This window comes from Schistocerca cancellata, unplaced genomic scaffold (assembly GCF_023864275.1).
Source record: "Schistocerca cancellata isolate TAMUIC-IGC-003103 unplaced genomic scaffold, iqSchCanc2.1 HiC_scaffold_985, whole genome shotgun sequence".
Taxonomy (NCBI): Eukaryota; Metazoa; Arthropoda; class Insecta; order Orthoptera; family Acrididae; genus Schistocerca; species Schistocerca cancellata.
In genome coordinates this window covers 81384-100288 of record NW_026046993.1, presented here as the reverse complement: position 1 = coordinate 100288, position 18905 = coordinate 81384, and the positions used below count along the sequence as shown (strand labels likewise).

Here is an 18905-nt window from a genome sequence, read left to right as displayed (position 1 = left end):
CTTGGAACTCTTGTGCATATGAACGTGATCGCGCCTTTGTACACTGGTCCCTTCGCCCCTATGAACCAACCAACCATCATGTCCGCGCACATCAGAGTAGCAAAGGATGGAAAACAGCGCATCTTTGTTGCGCTTGGGGGCGTAGCTCAGTTGGTAGAGCGTTCGCTTTGCATGTGAAAGGTCCCGGGTTCAAGCCCCGGCGCCTCCATGTTTTGTGGACAGTGCATGGTAAGTGTTGGTCGCGGCGAGCCTAAAGACACGCAAGATGTTGCAAAGCCAGCCTCACAGACTCATATGATGTATACTGACGTAAGGAGAGCAAGACGTGAATGTGAGGACCGGCTGTTGTCGAGGTGTCATCGAGTGCAAATCTATCTTAGGTATAACGGCCTAACCTCAATGAAGTCTAGAGTGTGGACAACACGTTCGTCTTACTCAGAGCGGTGGCCGAACGCTATTTTCGACGTTGTGCGTGCCACTTTAATTTTGGCCAACTACGATTCGATACAGAATGCAGGAAACCTGAAAGACACCCTCACGGACACATTGAGAGTAGTGTTTGTCTGCGGAATAATGGGAGTGCAAGGGTCTGTGATATTGATATGGTTGTATGTAGCACTATCCGTCATCAGGGGGCGTAGCTCAGATGGTAGAGCGCTCGCTTAGCATGCGAGAGGTACTGGGATCGATACCCAGCGTCTCCAGAATTTTTAACACACCAACATGCGCACACTGCCATGCAAATAATTCACAGCCAGCGAATGTGTCTAGGCAGATACGAGCGAACGATTAGCAGCCACAATTGGCAAGCGTGCTGTTACGCGCAGGAAGCACCCTCCTCCCAGCCCTATACTTAATTTAGAACCAGTACAAGTCTTCCCTTAAGATTCTCAAACCTATGTCGGAAAGATCTGCCTTGCGCCGAGTTCACAAAAATCCCACTGCACATTCCCATTCTTTACGTGCAGTCGGCTGCTACTGGTGTTGCTAGTTGTGACTGCTGATGACAGATGCCGTAGCAATCAATTCATGGAGTGAGTTGTATGTTTTGCGACACTCTGTCTCTGACAAGCAAGCGGAGGTGACATAGGCGCGAACACGGGAAGTTTGCAGCTCCTCGCTGCCTGCAGAGACCGAGCAGCCACACTAGTTGGGCGGCCTAAGCCGTAGGCGAAATGTGCTCACTCGCTTGGGCGCGACGTCAAGCTCTAAATAAGGCTGTCACTAGCGTGAGCGTTGCGTGAGCGTCGTGAAAAGTCGGAAAAGTCGTCTGCATAGGTGAGTGCAATGTTTGGGGAGCGTTTCGTAGTTTGCGCAGTGCAATGGAGACGCGGAAACTTGTTGTGGCCCAGTCTTTTGCAGTTGGACGACAAGAGTGGTACACAGTAGTAAAGTGCGAGGCAGTGAGTTGGCATCAACAGTCGAGTGCACAATGGGGCTTCAGATGTGCTTGTTACCTCAGGCGCTGTGTGATTGTCGACATGGAGTGAAAACGGAGCAATTTGTGACTGTCCTTTCAATTTAAGACGTTAAATACAGACGGAATTTGTAGTCGTAATACCAGAGCATCGAAACTACTTGGAACTCTTGTGCATATGAACGTGATCGCGCCTTTGTACACTGGTCCCTTCGCCCCTATGAACCAACCAACCATCATGTCCGCGCACATCAGAGTAGCAAAGGATGGAAAACAGCGCATCTTTGTTGCGCTTGGGGGCGTAGCTCAGTTGGTAGAGCGTTCGCTTTGCATGTGAAAGGTCCCGGGTTCAAGCCCCGGCGCCTCCATGTTTTGTGGACAGTGCATGGTAAGTGTTGGTCGCGGCGAGCCTAAAGACACGCAAGATGTTGCAAAGCCAGCCTCACAGACTCATATGATGTATACTGACGTAAGGAGAGCAAGACGTGAATGTGAGGACCGGCTGTTGTCGAGGTGTCATCGAGTGCAAATCTATCTTAGGTATAACGGCCTAACCTCAATGAAGTCTAGAGTGTGGACAACACGTTCGTCTTACTCAGAGCGGTGGCCGAACGCTATTTTCGACGTTGTGCGTGCCACTTTAATTTTGGCCAACTACGATTCGATACAGAATGCAGGAAACCTGAAAGACACCCTCACGGACACATTGAGAGTAGTGTTTGTCTGCGGAATAATGGGAGTGCAAGGGTCTGTGATATTGATATGGTTGTATGTAGCACTATCCGTCATCAGGGGGCGTAGCTCAGATGGTAGAGCGCTCGCTTAGCATGCGAGAGGTACTGGGATCGATACCCAGCGTCTCCAGAATTTTTAACACACCAACATTCGCACACTGCCATGCAAATAATTCACAGCCAGCGAATGTGTCTAGGCAGATACGAGCGAACGATTAGCAGCCACAATTGGCAAGCGTGCTGTTACGCGCAGGAAGCACCCTCCTCCCAGCCCTATACTTAATTTAGAACCAGTACAAGTCTTCCCTTAAGATTCTCAAACCTATGTCGGAAAGATCTGCCTTGCGCCGAGTTCACAAAAATCCCACTGCACATTCCCATTCTTTACGTGCAGTCGGCTGCTACTGGTGTTGCTAGTTGTGACTGCTGATGACAGATGCCGTAGCAATCAATTCATGGAGTGAGTTGTATGTTTTGCGACACTCTGTCTCTGACAAGCAAGCGGAGGTGACATAGGCGCGAACACGGGAAGTTTGCAGCCCCTTGCTGCCTGCAGAGACCGAGCAGCCACACTAGTTGGGCGGCCTAAGCCGTAGGCGAAATGTGCTCACTCGCTTGGGTGCGACGTCAAGCTCTAAATAAGGCTGTCACTAGCGTGAGCGTTGCGTGAGCGTCGTGTAAAGTCGGAAAAGTCGTCTGCATGGGTGAGTGCAATGTTTGGGGAGCGTTTCGTAGTTTGCGCAGTGCAATGGAGACGCGGAAGCTTGTTGTGGCCCAGTCTTTTGCAGTTGGACGACAAGAGTGGTACACAGTAGTAAAGTGCGCGGCAGTGAGTTGGCATCAACAGTCGAGTGCACAATGGGGCTTCAGATGTGCTTGTTACCTCAGGCGCTGTGTGATTGTCGACAAGGAGTGAAAACGGAGCAATTTGTGACTGTCCTTTCAATTTAAGACTTTAAATACAGACGGAATTTGTAGTCGTAATACCAGAGCATCGAAACTACTTGGAACTCTTGTGCATATGAACGTGATCGCGCCTTTGTACACTGGTCCCTTCGCCCCTATAAACCAACCAACCATCATGTCCGCGCACATCAGAGTAGCAAAGGATGGAAAACAGCGCAGCTTTGTTGCGCTTGGGGGCGTAGCTCAGTTGGTAGAGCGTTCGCTTTGCATGTGAAAGGTCCCGCGTTCAAGCCCCGGCGCCTCCATGTTTTGTGGACAGTGCATGGTAAGTGTTGGTCGCGGCGAGCATAAAGACACGCTAGATGTTGCAAAGCCAGCGTCACAGACTCATATGATGTATACTGACGTAAGGAGAGCAAGACGTGAATGTGAGGACCGGCTGTTGTCGAGGTGTCATCGAGTGCAAATCTGTCTTAGGTATAACGGCCTAACCTCAATGAAGTCTAGAGTGTGGACAACACGTTCGTCTTACTCAGAGCGGTGGCCGAACGCTATTTTCGACGTTGTGCGTGCCACTTTAATTTTGGCCAACTACGATTCGATACAGAATGCAGGAAACCTGAAAGACACCCTCACGGACACATTGAGAGTAGTGTTTGTCTGCGGAATAATGGGAGTGCAAGGGTCTGTGATATTGATATGGTTGTATGTAGCACTATCCGTCATCAGGGGGCGTAGCTCAGATGGTAGAGCGCTCGCTTAGCATGCGAGAGGTACTGGGATCGATACCCAGCGTCTCCAGAATTTTTAACACACCAACATGCGCACACTGCCATGCAAGTGAAATAATTCACAGCCAGCAAATGTGTCTAGGCAGATACGAGCGAACGATTAGCAGCAACAATTGGCAAGCGTGCTGTTACGCGCAGGAACCACCCTCCTCCCAGCCCTATACTTAATTTAGAACCAGTACGAGTCTTCCCTTAAGATTCTCAAACCTATGTCGGAAAGATCTGCCTTGCGCCGAGTTCACAAAAATCCCACTGCACATTCCCATTCTTTACGTGCAGTCGGCTGCTACTGGTGTTGCTAGTTATGACTGCTGATGACAGATGCCGTAGCAATCAATTCATGGAGTGAGTTGTATGTTTTGCGACACTCTGTCTCTGACAAGCAAGCGGAGGTGACATAGGCGCGAACACGGGAAGTTTGCAGCCCCTTGCTGCCTGCAGAGACCGAGCAGCCACACTAGTTGGGCGGCCTAAGCCGTAGGCGAAATGTGCTCACTCGCTTGGGTGCGACGTCAAGCTCTAAATAAGGCTGTCACTAGCGTGAGCGTTGCGTGAGCGTCGTGTAAAGTCGGAAAAGTCGTCTGCATGGGTGAGTGCAATGTTTGGGGAGCGTTTCGTAGTTTGCGCAGTGCAATGGAGACGCGGAAGCTTGTTGTGGCCCAGTCTTTTGCAGTTGGACGACAAGAGTGGTACACAGTAGTAAAGTGCGCGGCAGTGAGTTGGCATCAACAGTCGAGTGCACAATGGGGCTTCAGATGTGCTTGTTACCTCAGGCGCTGTGTGATTGTCGACAAGGAGTGAAAACGGAGCAATTTGTGACTGTCCTTTCAATTTAAGACTTTAAATACACACGGAATTTGTAGTCGTAATACCAGAGCATCGAAACTACTTGGAACTCTTGTGCATATGAACGTGATCGCGCCTTTGTACACTGGTCCCTTCGCCCCTATAAACCAACCAACCATCATGTCCGCGCACATCAGAGTAGCAAAGGATGGAAAACAGCGCAGCTTTGTTGCGCTTGGGGGCGTAGCTCAGTTGGTAGAGCGTTCGCTTTGCATGTGAAAGGTCCCGCGTTCAAGCCCCGGCGCCTCCATGTTTTGTGGACAGTGCATGGTAAGTGTTGGTCGCGGCGAGCATAAAGACACGCTAGATGTTGCAAAGCCAGCGTCACAGACTCATATGATGTATACTGACGTAAGGAGAGCAAGACGTGAATGTGAGGACCGGCTGTTGTCGAGGTGTCATCGAGTGCAAATCTGTCTTAGGTATAACGGCCTAACCTCAATGAAGTCTAGAGTGTGGACAACACGTTCGTCTTACTCAGAGCGGTGGCCGAACGCTATTTTCGACGTTGTGCGTGCCACTTTAATTTTGGCCAACTACGATTCGATACAGAATGCAGGAAACCTGAAAGACACCCTCACGGACACATTGAGAGTAGTGTTTGTCTGCGGAATAATGGGAGTGCAAGGGTCTGTGATATTGATATGGTTGTATGTAGCACTATCCGTCATCAGGGGGCGTAGCTCAGATGGTAGAGCGCTCGCTTAGCATGCGAGAGGTACTGGGATCGATACCCAGCGTCTCCAGAATTTTTAACACACCAACATGCGCACACTGCCATGCAAGTGAAATAATTCACAGCCAGCAAATGTGTCTAGGCAGATACGAGCGAACGATTAGCAGCAACAATTGGCAAGCGTGCTGTTACGCGCAGGAACCACCCTCCTCCCAGCCCTATACTTAATTTAGAACCAGTACGAGTCTTCCCTTAAGATTCTCAAACCTATGTCGGAAAGATCTGCCTTGCGCCGAGTTCACAAAAATCCCACCGCACATTCCCATTCTTTACGTGCAGTCGGCTGCTACTGGTGTTGCTAGTTATGACTGCTGATGACAGATGCCGTAGCAATCAATTCATGGAGTGAGTTGTATGTTTTGCGACACTCTGTCTCTGACAAGCAAGCGGAGGTGACATAGGCGCGAACACGGGAAGTTTGCAGCCCCTTGCTGCCTGCAGAGACCGAGCAGCCACACTAGTTGGGCGGCCTAAGCCGTAGGCGAAATGTGCTCACTCGCTTGGGTGCGACGTCAAGCTCTAAATAAGGCTGTCACTAGCGTGAGCGTTGCGTGAGCGTCGTGTAAAGTCGGAAAAGTCGTCTGCATGGGTGAGTGCAATGTTTGGGGAGCGTTTCGTAGTTTGCGCAGTGCAATGGAGACGCGGAAGCTTGTTGTGGCCCAGTCTTTTGCAGTTGGACGACAAGAGTGGTACACAGTAGTAAAGTGCGCGGCAGTGAGTTGGCATCAACAGTCGAGTGCACAATGGGGCTTCAGATGTGCTTGTTACCTCAGGCGCTGTGTGATTGTCGACAAGGAGTGAAAACGGAGCAATTTGTGACTGTCCTTTCAATTTAAGACTTTAAATACAGACGGAATTTGTAGTCGTAATACCAGAGCATCGAAACTACTTGGAACTCTTGTGCATATGAACGTGATCGCGCCTTTGTACACTGGTCCCTTCGCCCCTATAAACCAACCAACCATCATGTCCGCGCACATCAGAGTAGCAAAGGATGGAAAACAGCGCAGCTTTGTTGCGCTTGGGGGCGTAGCTCAGTTGGTAGAGCGTTCGCTTTGCATGTGAAAGGTCCCGCGTTCAAGCCCCGGCGCCTCCATGTTTTGTGGACAGTGCATGGTAAGTGTTGGTCGCGGCGAGCATAAAGACACGCTAGATGTTGCAAAGCCAGCGTCACAGACTCATATGATGTATACTGACGTAAGGAGAGCAAGACGTGAATGTGAGGACCGGCTGTTGTCGAGGTGTCATCGAGTGCAAATCTGTCTTAGGTATAACGGCCTAACCTCAATGAAGTCTAGAGTGTGGACAACACGTTCGTCTTACTCAGAGCGGTGGCCGAACGCTATTTTCGACGTTGTGCGTGCCACTTTAATTTTGGCCAACTACGATTCGATACAGAATGCAGGAAACCTGAAAGACACCCTCACGGACACATTGAGAGTAGTGTTTGTCTGCGGAATAATGGGAGTGCAAGGGTCTGTGATATTGATATGGTTGTATGTAGCACTATCCGTCATCAGGGGGCGTAGCTCAGATGGTAGAGCGCTCGCTTAGCATGCGAGAGGTACTGGGATCGATACCCAGCGTCTCCAGAATTTTTAACACACCAACATGCGCACACTGCCATGCAAGTGAAATAATTCACAGCCAGCAAATGTGTCTAGGCAGATACGAGCGAACGATTAGCAGCAACAATTGGCAAGCGTGCTGTTACGCGCAGGAACCACCCTCCTCCCAGCCCTATACTTAATTTAGAACCAGTACGAGTCTTCCCTTAAGATTCTCAAACCTATGTCGGAAAGATCTGCCTTGCGCCGAGTTCACAAAAATCCCACTGCACATTCCCATTCTTTACGTGCAGTCGGCTGCTACTGGTGTTGCTAGTTATGACTGCTGATGACAGATGCCGTAGCAATCAATTCATGGAGTGAGTTGTATGTTTTGCGACACTCTGTCTCTGACAAGCAAGCGGAGGTGACATAGGCGCGAACACGGGAAGTTTGCAGCCCCTTGCTGCCTGCAGAGACCGAGCAGCCACACTAGTTGGGCGGCCTAAGCCGTAGGCGAAATGTGCTCACTCGCTTGGGTGCGACGTCAAGCTCTAAATAAGGCTGTCACTAGCGTGAGCGTTGCGTGAGCGTCGTGTAAAGTCGGAAAAGTCGTCTGCATGGGTGAGTGCAATGTTTGGGGAGCGTTTCGTAGTTTGCGCAGTGCAATGGAGACGCGGAAGCTTGTTGTGGCCCAGTCTTTTGCAGTTGGACGACAAGAGTGGTACACAGTAGTAAAGTGCGCGGCAGTGAGTTGGCATCAACAGTCGAGTGCACAATGGGGCTTCAGATGTGCTTGTTACCTCAGGCGCTGTGTGATTGTCGACAAGGAGTGAAAACGGAGCAATTTGTGACTGTCCTTTCAATTTAAGACTTTAAATACACACGGAATTTGTAGTCGTAATACCAGAGCATCGAAACTACTTGGAACTCTTGTGCATATGAACGTGATCGCGCCTTTGTACACTGGTCCCTTCGCCCCTATAAACCAACCAACCATCATGTCCGCGCACATCAGAGTAGCAAAGGATGGAAAACAGCGCAGCTTTGTTGCGCTTGGGGGCGTAGCTCAGTTGGTAGAGCGTTCGCTTTGCATGTGAAAGGTCCCGGGTTCAAGCCCCGGCGCCTCCATGTTTCGTGGACAGTGCATGGTAAGTGTTGGTCGCGGCGAGCCTAAAGACACGCAAGATGTTGCAAAGCCAGCGTCACAGACTCATATGATGTATACTGACGTAAGGAGAGCAAGACGTGAATGTGAGGACCGGCTGTTGTCGAGGTGTCATCGAGTGCAAATCTGTCTTAGGTATAACGGCCTAACCTCAATGAAGTCTAGAGTGTGGACAACACGTTCGTCTTACTCAGAGCGGTGGCCGAACGCTATTTTCGACGTTGTGCGTGCCACTTTAATTTTGGCCAACTACGATTCGATACAGAATGCAGGAAACCTGAAAGACACCCTCACGGACACATTGAGAGTAGTGTTTGTCTGCGGAATAATGGGAGTGCAAGGGTCTGTGATATTGATATGGTTGTATGTAGCACTATCCGTCATCAGGGGGCGTAGCTCAGATGGTAGAGCGCTCGCTTAGCATGCGAGAGGTACTGGGATCGATACCCAGCGTCTCCAGAATTTTTAACACACCAACATGCGCACACTGCCATGCAAGTGAAATAATTCACAGCCAGCAAATGTGTCTAGGCAGATACGAGCGAACGATTAGCAGCAACAATTGGCAAGCGTGCTGTTACGCGCAGGAACCACCCTCCTCCCAGCCCTATACTTAATTTAGAACCAGTACGAGTCTTCCCTTAAGATTCTCAAACCTATGTCGGAAAGATCTGCCTTGCGCCGAGTTCACAAAAATCCCACTGCACATTCCCATTCTTTACGTGCAGTCGGCTGCTACTGGTGTTGCTAGTTATGACTGCTGATGACAGATGCCGTAGCAATCAATTCATGGAGTGAGTTGTATGTTTTGCGACACTCTGTCTCTGACAAGCAAGCGGAGGTGACATAGGCGCGAACACGGGAAGTTTGCAGCCCCTTGCTGCCTGCAGAGACCGAGCAGCCACACTAGTTGGGCGGCCTAAGCCGTAGGCGAAATGTGCTCACTCGCTTGGGTGCGACGTCAAGCTCTAAATAAGGCTGTCACTAGCGTGAGCGTTGCGTGAGCGTCGTGTAAAGTCGGAAAAGTCGTCTGCATGGGTGAGTGCAATGTTTGGGGAGCGTTTCGTAGTTTGCGCAGTGCAATGGAGACGCGGAAGCTTGTTGTGGCCCAGTCTTTTGCAGTTGGACGACAAGAGTGGTACACAGTAGTAAAGTGCGCGGCAGTGAGTTGGCATCAACAGTCGAGTGCACAATGGGGCTTCAGATGTGCTTGTTACCTCAGGCGCTGTGTGATTGTCGACAAGGAGTGAAAACGGAGCAATTTGTGACTGTCCTTTCAATTTAAGACTTTAAATACACACGGAATTTGTAGTCGTAATACCAGAGCATCGAAACTACTTGGAACTCTTGTGCATATGAACGTGATCGCGCCTTTGTACACTGGTCCCTTCGCCCCTATAAACCAACCAACCATCATGTCCGCGCACATCAGAGTAGCAAAGGATGGAAAACAGCGCAGCTTTGTTGCGCTTGGGGGCGTAGCTCAGTTGGTAGAGCGTTCGCTTTGCATGTGAAAGGTCCCGCGTTCAAGCCCCGGCGCCTCCATGTTTTGTGGACAGTGCATGGTAAGTGTTGGTCGCGGCGAGCATAAAGACACGCTAGATGTTGCAAAGCCAGCGTCACAGACTCATATGATGTATACTGACGTAAGGAGAGCAAGACGTGAATGTGAGGACCGGCTGTTGTCGAGGTGTCATCGAGTGCAAATCTGTCTTAGGTATAACGGCCTAACCTCAATGAAGTCTAGAGTGTGGACAACACGTTCGTCTTACTCAGAGCGGTGGCCGAACGCTATTTTCGACGTTGTGCGTGCCACTTTAATTTTGGCCAACTACGATTCGATACAGAATGCAGGAAACCTGAAAGACACCCTCACGGACACATTGAGAGTAGTGTTTGTCTGCGGAATAATGGGAGTGCAAGGGTCTGTGATATTGATATGGTTGTATGTAGCACTATCCGTCATCAGGGGGCGTAGCTCAGATGGTAGAGCGCTCGCTTAGCATGCGAGAGGTACTGGGATCGATACCCAGCGTCTCCAGAATTTTTAACACACCAACATGCGCACACTGCCATGCAAGTGAAATAATTCACAGCCAGCAAATGTGTCTAGGCAGATACGAGCGAACGATTAGCAGCAACAATTGGCAAGCGTGCTGTTACGCGCAGGAACCACCCTCCTCCCAGCCCTATACTTAATTTAGAACCAGTACGAGTCTTCCCTTAAGATTCTCAAACCTATGTCGGAAAGATCTGCCTTGCGCCGAGTTCACAAAAATCCCACCGCACATTCCCATTCTTTACGTGCAGTCGGCTGCTACTGGTGTTGCTAGTTATGACTGCTGATGACAGATGCCGTAGCAATCAATTCATGGAGTGAGTTGTATGTTTTGCGACACTCTGTCTCTGACAAGCAAGCGGAGGTGACATAGGCGCGAACACGGGAAGTTTGCAGCCCCTTGCTGCCTGCAGAGACCGAGCAGCCACACTAGTTGGGCGGCCTAAGCCGTAGGCGAAATGTGCTCACTCGCTTGGGTGCGACGTCAAGCTCTAAATAAGGCTGTCACTAGCGTGAGCGTTGCGTGAGCGTCGTGTAAAGTCGGAAAAGTCGTCTGCATGGGTGAGTGCAATGTTTGGGGAGCGTTTCGTAGTTTGCGCAGTGCAATGGAGACGCGGAAGCTTGTTGTGGCCCAGTCTTTTGCAGTTGGACGACAAGAGTGGTACACAGTAGTAAAGTGCGCGGCAGTGAGTTGGCATCAACAGTCGAGTGCACAATGGGGCTTCAGATGTGCTTGTTACCTCAGGCGCTGTGTGATTGTCGACAAGGAGTGAAAACGGAGCAATTTGTGACTGTCCTTTCAATTTAAGACTTTAAATACAGACGGAATTTGTAGTCGTAATACCAGAGCATCGAAACTACTTGGAACTCTTGTGCATATGAACGTGATCGCGCCTTTGTACACTGGTCCCTTCGCCCCTATAAACCAACCAACCATCATGTCCGCGCACATCAGAGTAGCAAAGGATGGAAAACAGCGCAGCTTTGTTGCGCTTGGGGGCGTAGCTCAGTTGGTAGAGCGTTCGCTTTGCATGTGAAAGGTCCCGCGTTCAAGCCCCGGCGCCTCCATGTTTTGTGGACAGTGCATGGTAAGTGTTGGTCGCGGCGAGCATAAAGACACGCTAGATGTTGCAAAGCCAGCGTCACAGACTCATATGATGTATACTGACGTAAGGAGAGCAAGACGTGAATGTGAGGACCGGCTGTTGTCGAGGTGTCATCGAGTGCAAATCTGTCTTAGGTATAACGGCCTAACCTCAATGAAGTCTAGAGTGTGGACAACACGTTCGTCTTACTCAGAGCGGTGGCCGAACGCTATTTTCGACGTTGTGCGTGCCACTTTAATTTTGGCCAACTACGATTCGATACAGAATGCAGGAAACCTGAAAGACACCCTCACGGACACATTGAGAGTAGTGTTTGTCTGCGGAATAATGGGAGTGCAAGGGTCTGTGATATTGATATGGTTGTATGTAGCACTATCCGTCATCAGGGGGCGTAGCTCAGATGGTAGAGCGCTCGCTTAGCATGCGAGAGGTACTGGGATCGATACCCAGCGTCTCCAGAATTTTTAACACACCAACATGCGCACACTGCCATGCAAGTGAAATAATTCACAGCCAGCAAATGTGTCTAGGCAGATACGAGCGAACGATTAGCAGCAACAATTGGCAAGCGTGCTGTTACGCGCAGGAACCACCCTCCTCCCAGCCCTATACTTAATTTAGAACCAGTACGAGTCTTCCCTTAAGATTCTCAAACCTATGTCGGAAAGATCTGCCTTGCGCCGAGTTCACAAAAATCCCACTGCACATTCCCATTCTTTACGTGCAGTCGGCTGCTACTGGTGTTGCTAGTTATGACTGCTGATGACAGATGCCGTAGCAATCAATTCATGGAGTGAGTTGTATGTTTTGCGACACTCTGTCTCTGACAAGCAAGCGGAGGTGACATAGGCGCGAACACGGGAAGTTTGCAGCCCCTTGCTGCCTGCAGAGACCGAGCAGCCACACTAGTTGGGCGGCCTAAGCCGTAGGCGAAATGTGCTCACTCGCTTGGGTGCGACGTCAAGCTCTAAATAAGGCTGTCACTAGCGTGAGCGTTGCGTGAGCGTCGTGTAAAGTCGGAAAAGTCGTCTGCATGGGTGAGTGCAATGTTTGGGGAGCGTTTCGTAGTTTGCGCAGTGCAATGGAGACGCGGAAGCTTGTTGTGGCCCAGTCTTTTGCAGTTGGACGACAAGAGTGGTACACAGTAGTAAAGTGCGCGGCAGTGAGTTGGCATCAACAGTCGAGTGCACAATGGGGCTTCAGATGTGCTTGTTACCTCAGGCGCTGTGTGATTGTCGACAAGGAGTGAAAACGGAGCAATTTGTGACTGTCCTTTCAATTTAAGACTTTAAATACAGACGGAATTTGTAGTCGTAATACCAGAGCATCGAAACTACTTGGAACTCTTGTGCATATGAACGTGATCGCGCCTTTGTACACTGGTCCCTTCGCCCCTATAAACCAACCAACCATCATGTCCGCGCACATCAGAGTAGCAAAGGATGGAAAACAGCGCAGCTTTGTTGCGCTTGGGGGCGTAGCTCAGTTGGTAGAGCGTTCGCTTTGCATGTGAAAGGTCCCGCGTTCAAGCCCCGGCGCCTCCATGTTTTGTGGACAGTGCATGGTAAGTGTTGGTCGCGGCGAGCATAAAGACACGCTAGATGTTGCAAAGCCAGCGTCACAGACTCATATGATGTATACTGACGTAAGGAGAGCAAGACGTGAATGTGAGGACCGGCTGTTGTCGAGGTGTCATCGAGTGCAAATCTGTCTTAGGTATAACGGCCTAACCTCAATGAAGTCTAGAGTGTGGACAACACGTTCGTCTTACTCAGAGCGGTGGCCGAACGCTATTTTCGACGTTGTGCGTGCCACTTTAATTTTGGCCAACTACGATTCGATACAGAATGCAGGAAACCTGAAAGACACCCTCACGGACACATTGAGAGTAGTGTTTGTCTGCGGAATAATGGGAGTGCAAGGGTCTGTGATATTGATATGGTTGTATGTAGCACTATCCGTCATCAGGGGGCGTAGCTCAGATGGTAGAGCGCTCGCTTAGCATGCGAGAGGTACTGGGATCGATACCCAGCGTCTCCAGAATTTTTAACACACCAACATGCGCACACTGCCATGCAAGTGAAATAATTCACAGCCAGCAAATGTGTCTAGGCAGATACGAGCGAACGATTAGCAGCAACAATTGGCAAGCGTGCTGTTACGCGCAGGAACCACCCTCCTCCCAGCCCTATACTTAATTTAGAACCAGTACGAGTCTTCCCTTAAGATTCTCAAACCTATGTCGGAAAGATCTGCCTTGCGCCGAGTTCACAAAAATCCCACTGCACATTCCCATTCTTTACGTGCAGTCGGCTGCTACTGGTGTTGCTAGTTATGACTGCTGATGACAGATGCCGTAGCAATCAATTCATGGAGTGAGTTGTATGTTTTGCGACACTCTGTCTCTGACAAGCAAGCGGAGGTGACATAGGCGCGAACACGGGAAGTTTGCAGCCCCTTGCTGCCTGCAGAGACCGAGCAGCCACACTAGTTGGGCGGCCTAAGCCGTAGGCGAAATGTGCTCACTCGCTTGGGTGCGACGTCAAGCTCTAAATAAGGCTGTCACTAGCGTGAGCGTTGCGTGAGCGTCGTGTAAAGTCGGAAAAGTCGTCTGCATGGGTGAGTGCAATGTTTGGGGAGCGTTTCGTAGTTTGCGCAGTGCAATGGAGACGCGGAAGCTTGTTGTGGCCCAGTCTTTTGCAGTTGGACGACAAGAGTGGTACACAGTAGTAAAGTGCGCGGCAGTGAGTTGGCATCAACAGTCGAGTGCACAATGGGGCTTCAGATGTGCTTGTTACCTCAGGCGCTGTGTGATTGTCGACAAGGAGTGAAAACGGAGCAATTTGTGACTGTCCTTTCAATTTAAGACTTTAAATACAGACGGAATTTGTAGTCGTAATACCAGAGCATCGAAACTACTTGGAACTCTTGTGCATATGAACGTGATCGCGCCTTTGTACACTGGTCCCTTCGCCCCTATAAACCAACCAACCATCATGTCCGCGCACATCAGAGTAGCAAAGGATGGAAAACAGCGCAGCTTTGTTGCGCTTGGGGGCGTAGCTCAGTTGGTAGAGCGTTCGCTTTGCATGTGAAAGGTCCCGCGTTCAAGCCCCGGCGCCTCCATGTTTTGTGGACAGTGCATGGTAAGTGTTGGTCGCGGCGAGCATAAAGACACGCTAGATGTTGCAAAGCCAGCGTCACAGACTCATATGATGTATACTGACGTAAGGAGAGCAAGACGTGAATGTGAGGACCGGCTGTTGTCGAGGTGTCATCGAGTGCAAATCTGTCTTAGGTATAACGGCCTAACCTCAATGAAGTCTAGAGTGTGGACAACACGTTCGTCTTACTCAGAGCGGTGGCCGAACGCTATTTTCGACGTTGTGCGTGCCACTTTAATTTTGGCCAACTACGATTCGATACAGAATGCAGGAAACCTGAAAGACACCCTCACGGACACATTGAGAGTAGTGTTTGTCTGCGGAATAATGGGAGTGCAAGGGTCTGTGATATTGATATGGTTGTATGTAGCACTATCCGTCATCAGGGGGCGTAGCTCAGATGGTAGAGCGCTCGCTTAGCATGCGAGAGGTACTGGGATCGATACCCAGCGTCTCCAGAATTTTTAACACACCAACATGCGCACACTGCCATGCAAGTGAAATAATTCACAGCCAGCAAATGTGTCTAGGCAGATACGAGCGAACGATTAGCAGCAACAATTGGCAAGCGTGCTGTTACGCGCAGGAACCACCCTCCTCCCAGCCCTATACTTAATTTAGAACCAGTACGAGTCTTCCCTTAAGATTCTCAAACCTATGTCGGAAAGATCTGCCTTGCGCCGAGTTCACAAAAATCCCACTGCACATTCCCATTCTTTACGTGCAGTCGGCTGCTACTGGTGTTGCTAGTTATGACTGCTGATGACAGATGCCGTAGCAATCAATTCATGGAGTGAGTTGTATGTTTTGCGACACTCTGTCTCTGACAAGCAAGCGGAGGTGACATAGGCGCGAACACGGGAAGTTTGCAGCCCCTTGCTGCCTGCAGAGACCGAGCAGCCACACTAGTTGGGCGGCCTAAGCCGTAGGCGAAATGTGCTCACTCGCTTGGGTGCGACGTCAAGCTCTAAATAAGGCTGTCACTAGCGTGAGCGTTGCGTGAGCGTCGTGTAAAGTCGGAAAAGTCGTCTGCATGGGTGAGTGCAATGTTTGGGGAGCGTTTCGTAGTTTGCGCAGTGCAATGGAGACGCGGAAGCTTGTTGTGGCCCAGTCTTTTGCAGTTGGACGACAAGAGTGGTACACAGTAGTAAAGTGCGCGGCAGTGAGTTGGCATCAACAGTCGAGTGCACAATGGGGCTTCAGATGTGCTTGTTACCTCAGGCGCTGTGTGATTGTCGACAAGGAGTGAAAACGGAGCAATTTGTGACTGTCCTTTCAATTTAAGACTTTAAATACAGACGGAATTTGTAGTCGTAATACCAGAGCATCGAAACTACTTGGAACTCTTGTGCATATGAACGTGATCGCGCCTTTGTACACTGGTCCCTTCGCCCCTATAAACCAACCAACCATCATGTCCGCGCACATCAGAGTAGCAAAGGATGGAAAACAGCGCAGCTTTGTTGCGCTTGGGGGCGTAGCTCAGTTGGTAGAGCGTTCGCTTTGCATGTGAAAGGTCCCGGGTTCAAGCCCCGGCGCCTCCATGTTTCGTGGACAGTGCATGGTAAGTGTTGGTCGCGGCGAGCCTAAAGACACGCAAGATGTTGCAAAGCCAGCGTCACAGACTCATATGATGTATACTGACGTAAGGAGAGCAAGACGTGAATGTGAGGACCGGCTGTTGTCGAGGTGTCATCGAGTGCAAATCTGTCTTAGGTATAACGGCCTAACCTCAATGAAGTCTAGAGTGTGGACAACACGTTCGTCTTACTCAGAGCGGTGGCCGAACGCTATTTTCGACGTTGTGCGTGCCACTTTAATTTTGGCCAACTACGATTCGATACAGAATGCAGGAAACCTGAAAGACACCCTCACGGACACATTGAGAGTAGTGTTTGTCTGCGGAATAATGGGAGTGCAAGGGTCTGTGATATTGATATGGTTGTATGTAGCACTATCCGTCATCAGGGGGCGTAGCTCAGATGGTAGAGCGCTCGCTTAGCATGCGAGAGGTACTGGGATCGATACCCAGCGTCTCCAGAATTTTTAACACACCAACATGCGCACACTGCCATGCAAGTGAAATAATTCACAGCCAGCAAATGTGTCTAGGCAGATACGAGCGAACGATTAGCAGCAACAATTGGCAAGCGTGCTGTTACGCGCAGGAACCACCCTCCTCCCAGCCCTATACTTAATTTAGAACCAGTACGAGTCTTCCCTTAAGATTCTCAAACCTATGTCGGAAAGATCTGCCTTGCGCCGAGTTCACAAAAATCCCACTGCACATTCCCATTCTTTACGTGCAGTCGGCTGCTACTGGTGTTGCTAGTTATGACTGCTGATGACAGATGCCGTAGCAATCAATTCATGGAGTGAGTTGTATGTTTTGCGACACTCTGTCTCTGACAAGCAAGCGGAGGTGACATAGGCGCGAACACGGGAAGTTTGCAGCCCCTTGCTGCCTGCAGAGACCGAGCAGCCACACTAGTTGGGCGGCCTAAGCCGTAGGCGAAATGTGCTCACTCGCTTGGGTGCGACGTCAAGCTCTAAATAAGGCTGTCACTAGCGTGAGCGTTGCGTGAGCGTCGTGTAAAGTCGGAAAAGTCGTCTGCATGGGTGAGTGCAATGTTTGGGGAGCGTTTCGTAGTTTGCGCAGTGCAATGGAGACGCGGAAGCTTGTTGTGGCCCAGTCTTTTGCAGTTGGACGACAAGAGTGGTACACAGTAGTAAAGTGCGCGGCAGTGAGTTGGCATCAACAGTCGAGTGCACAATGGGGCTTCAGATGTGCTTGTTACCTCAGGCGCTGTGTGATTGTCGACAAGGAGTGAAAACGGAGCAATTTGTGACTGTCCTTTCAATTTAAGACTTTAAATACACACGGAATTTGTAGTCGTAATACCAGAGCATCGAAACTACTTGGAACTCTTGTGCATATGAACGTGATCGCGCCTTTGTACACTGGTCCCTTCGCCCCTATAAACCAACCAACCATCATGTCCGCGCACATCAGAGTAGCAAAGGATGGAAAACAGCGCAGCTTTGTTGCGCTTGGGGGCGTAGCTCAGTTGGTAGAGCGTTCGCTTTGCATGTGAAAGGTCCCGGGTTCAAGCCCCGGCGCCTCCATGTTTCGTGGACAGTGCATGGTAAGTGTTGGTCGCGGCGAGCCTAAAGACACGCAAGATGTTGCAAAGCCAGCGTCACAGACTCATATGATGTATACTGACGTAAGGAGAGCAAGACGTGAATGTGAGGACCGGCTGTTGTCGAGGTGTCATCGAGTGCAAATCTGTCTTAGGTATAACGGCCTAACCTCAATGAAGTCTAGAGTGTGGACAACACGTTCGTCTTACTCAGAGCGGTGGCCGAACGCTATTTTCGACGTTGTGCGTGCCACTTTAATTTTGGCCAACTACGATTCGATACAGAATGCAGGAAACCTGAAAGACACCCTCACGGACACATTGAGAGTAGTGTTTGTCTGCGGAATAATGGGAGTGCAAGGGTCTGTGATATTGATATGGTTGTATGTAGCACTATCCGTCATCAGGGGGCGTAGCTCAGATGGTAGAGCGCTCGCTTAGCATGCGAGAGGTACTGGGATCGATACCCAGCGTCTCCAGAATTTTTAACACACCAACATGCGCACACTGCCATGCAAGTGAAATAATTCACAGCCAGCAAATGTGTCTAGGCAGATACGAGCGAACGATTAGCAGCAACAATTGGCAAGCGTGCTGTTACGCGCAGGAACCACCCTCCTCCCAGCCCTATACTTAATTTAGAACCAGTACGAGTCTTCCCTTAAGATTCTCAAACCTATGTCGGAAAGATCTGCCTTGCGCCGAGTTCACAAAAATCCCACTGCACATTCCCATTCTTTACGTGCAGTCGGCTGCTACTGGTGTTGCTAGTTATGACTGCTGATGACAGATGCCGTAGCAATCAATTCATGGAGTGAGTTGTATGTTTTGCGACACTCTGTCTCTGACAAGCAAGCGGAGGTGACATAGGCGCGAACACGGGAAGTTTGCAGCCCCTTGCTGCCTGCAGAGACCGAGCAGCCACACTAGTTGGGCGGCCTAAGCCGTAGGCGAAATGTGCTCACTCGCTTGGGTGCGACGTCAAGCTCTAAATAAGGCTGTCACTAGCGTGAGCGTTGCGTGAGCGTCGTGTAAAGTCGGAAAAGTCGTCTGCATGGGTGAGTGCAATGTTTGGGGAGCGTTTCGTAGTTTGCGCAGTGCAATGGAGACGCGGAAGCTTGTTGTGGCCCAGTCTTTTGCAGTTGGACGACAAGAGTGGTACACAGTAGTAAAGTGCGCGGCAGTGAGTTGGCATCAACAGTCGAGTGCACAATGGGGCTTCAGATGTGCTTGTTACCTCAGGCGCTGTGTGATTGTCGACAAGGAGTGAAAACGGAGCAATTTGTGA

At 50.2% G+C, this 18905-nt stretch overlaps 24 non-coding genes across 24 annotated transcripts; all 24 read left to right on the top strand.

The window, feature by feature from the left end:
• The first annotated feature begins 135 nt into the window (after positions 1–135).
• On the top strand, positions 136–208 carry Trnaa-ugc (transfer RNA alanine (anticodon UGC)). The gene has a single exon. It is a non-coding gene; the product is annotated as a tRNA-Ala (tRNA).
• Positions 209–631: 423 nt separating this feature from the next.
• On the top strand, positions 632–704 carry Trnaa-agc (transfer RNA alanine (anticodon AGC)). Its single transcript has one exon. It is a non-coding gene; the product is annotated as a tRNA-Ala (tRNA).
• A 1008-nt stretch (positions 705–1712) lies between these two features.
• Positions 1713–1785, top strand: Trnaa-ugc (transfer RNA alanine (anticodon UGC)). Its single transcript has one exon. It is a non-coding gene; the product is annotated as a tRNA-Ala (tRNA).
• Positions 1786–2208: 423 nt separating this feature from the next.
• Trnaa-agc (transfer RNA alanine (anticodon AGC)) lies at positions 2209–2281 on the top strand. Its single transcript has one exon. It is a non-coding gene; the product is annotated as a tRNA-Ala (tRNA).
• A 1008-nt stretch (positions 2282–3289) lies between these two features.
• On the top strand, positions 3290–3362 carry Trnaa-ugc (transfer RNA alanine (anticodon UGC)). Its single transcript has one exon. It is a non-coding gene; the product is annotated as a tRNA-Ala (tRNA).
• Positions 3363–3785: 423 nt separating this feature from the next.
• Positions 3786–3858, top strand: Trnaa-agc (transfer RNA alanine (anticodon AGC)). The gene has a single exon. It is a non-coding gene; the product is annotated as a tRNA-Ala (tRNA).
• Positions 3859–4871: 1013 nt separating this feature from the next.
• On the top strand, positions 4872–4944 carry Trnaa-ugc (transfer RNA alanine (anticodon UGC)). Its single transcript has one exon. It is a non-coding gene; the product is annotated as a tRNA-Ala (tRNA).
• Positions 4945–5367: 423 nt separating this feature from the next.
• On the top strand, positions 5368–5440 carry Trnaa-agc (transfer RNA alanine (anticodon AGC)). Its single transcript has one exon. It is a non-coding gene; the product is annotated as a tRNA-Ala (tRNA).
• A 1013-nt stretch (positions 5441–6453) lies between these two features.
• Positions 6454–6526, top strand: Trnaa-ugc (transfer RNA alanine (anticodon UGC)). The gene has a single exon. It is a non-coding gene; the product is annotated as a tRNA-Ala (tRNA).
• Positions 6527–6949: 423 nt separating this feature from the next.
• Positions 6950–7022, top strand: Trnaa-agc (transfer RNA alanine (anticodon AGC)). The gene has a single exon. It is a non-coding gene; the product is annotated as a tRNA-Ala (tRNA).
• A 1013-nt stretch (positions 7023–8035) lies between these two features.
• On the top strand, positions 8036–8108 carry Trnaa-ugc (transfer RNA alanine (anticodon UGC)). The gene has a single exon. It is a non-coding gene; the product is annotated as a tRNA-Ala (tRNA).
• Positions 8109–8531: 423 nt separating this feature from the next.
• Trnaa-agc (transfer RNA alanine (anticodon AGC)) lies at positions 8532–8604 on the top strand. The gene has a single exon. It is a non-coding gene; the product is annotated as a tRNA-Ala (tRNA).
• Positions 8605–9617: 1013 nt separating this feature from the next.
• On the top strand, positions 9618–9690 carry Trnaa-ugc (transfer RNA alanine (anticodon UGC)). The gene has a single exon. It is a non-coding gene; the product is annotated as a tRNA-Ala (tRNA).
• A 423-nt stretch (positions 9691–10113) lies between these two features.
• On the top strand, positions 10114–10186 carry Trnaa-agc (transfer RNA alanine (anticodon AGC)). The gene has a single exon. It is a non-coding gene; the product is annotated as a tRNA-Ala (tRNA).
• Positions 10187–11199: 1013 nt separating this feature from the next.
• On the top strand, positions 11200–11272 carry Trnaa-ugc (transfer RNA alanine (anticodon UGC)). Its single transcript has one exon. It is a non-coding gene; the product is annotated as a tRNA-Ala (tRNA).
• A 423-nt stretch (positions 11273–11695) lies between these two features.
• Positions 11696–11768, top strand: Trnaa-agc (transfer RNA alanine (anticodon AGC)). The gene has a single exon. It is a non-coding gene; the product is annotated as a tRNA-Ala (tRNA).
• Positions 11769–12781: 1013 nt separating this feature from the next.
• Positions 12782–12854, top strand: Trnaa-ugc (transfer RNA alanine (anticodon UGC)). The gene has a single exon. It is a non-coding gene; the product is annotated as a tRNA-Ala (tRNA).
• Positions 12855–13277: 423 nt separating this feature from the next.
• On the top strand, positions 13278–13350 carry Trnaa-agc (transfer RNA alanine (anticodon AGC)). The gene has a single exon. It is a non-coding gene; the product is annotated as a tRNA-Ala (tRNA).
• Positions 13351–14363: 1013 nt separating this feature from the next.
• On the top strand, positions 14364–14436 carry Trnaa-ugc (transfer RNA alanine (anticodon UGC)). The gene has a single exon. It is a non-coding gene; the product is annotated as a tRNA-Ala (tRNA).
• Positions 14437–14859: 423 nt separating this feature from the next.
• On the top strand, positions 14860–14932 carry Trnaa-agc (transfer RNA alanine (anticodon AGC)). Its single transcript has one exon. It is a non-coding gene; the product is annotated as a tRNA-Ala (tRNA).
• Positions 14933–15945: 1013 nt separating this feature from the next.
• Trnaa-ugc (transfer RNA alanine (anticodon UGC)) lies at positions 15946–16018 on the top strand. Its single transcript has one exon. It is a non-coding gene; the product is annotated as a tRNA-Ala (tRNA).
• A 423-nt stretch (positions 16019–16441) lies between these two features.
• On the top strand, positions 16442–16514 carry Trnaa-agc (transfer RNA alanine (anticodon AGC)). Its single transcript has one exon. It is a non-coding gene; the product is annotated as a tRNA-Ala (tRNA).
• Positions 16515–17527: 1013 nt separating this feature from the next.
• On the top strand, positions 17528–17600 carry Trnaa-ugc (transfer RNA alanine (anticodon UGC)). The gene has a single exon. It is a non-coding gene; the product is annotated as a tRNA-Ala (tRNA).
• A 423-nt stretch (positions 17601–18023) lies between these two features.
• Positions 18024–18096, top strand: Trnaa-agc (transfer RNA alanine (anticodon AGC)). The gene has a single exon. It is a non-coding gene; the product is annotated as a tRNA-Ala (tRNA).
• The last annotated feature ends 809 nt before the right edge of the window (positions 18097–18905 follow it).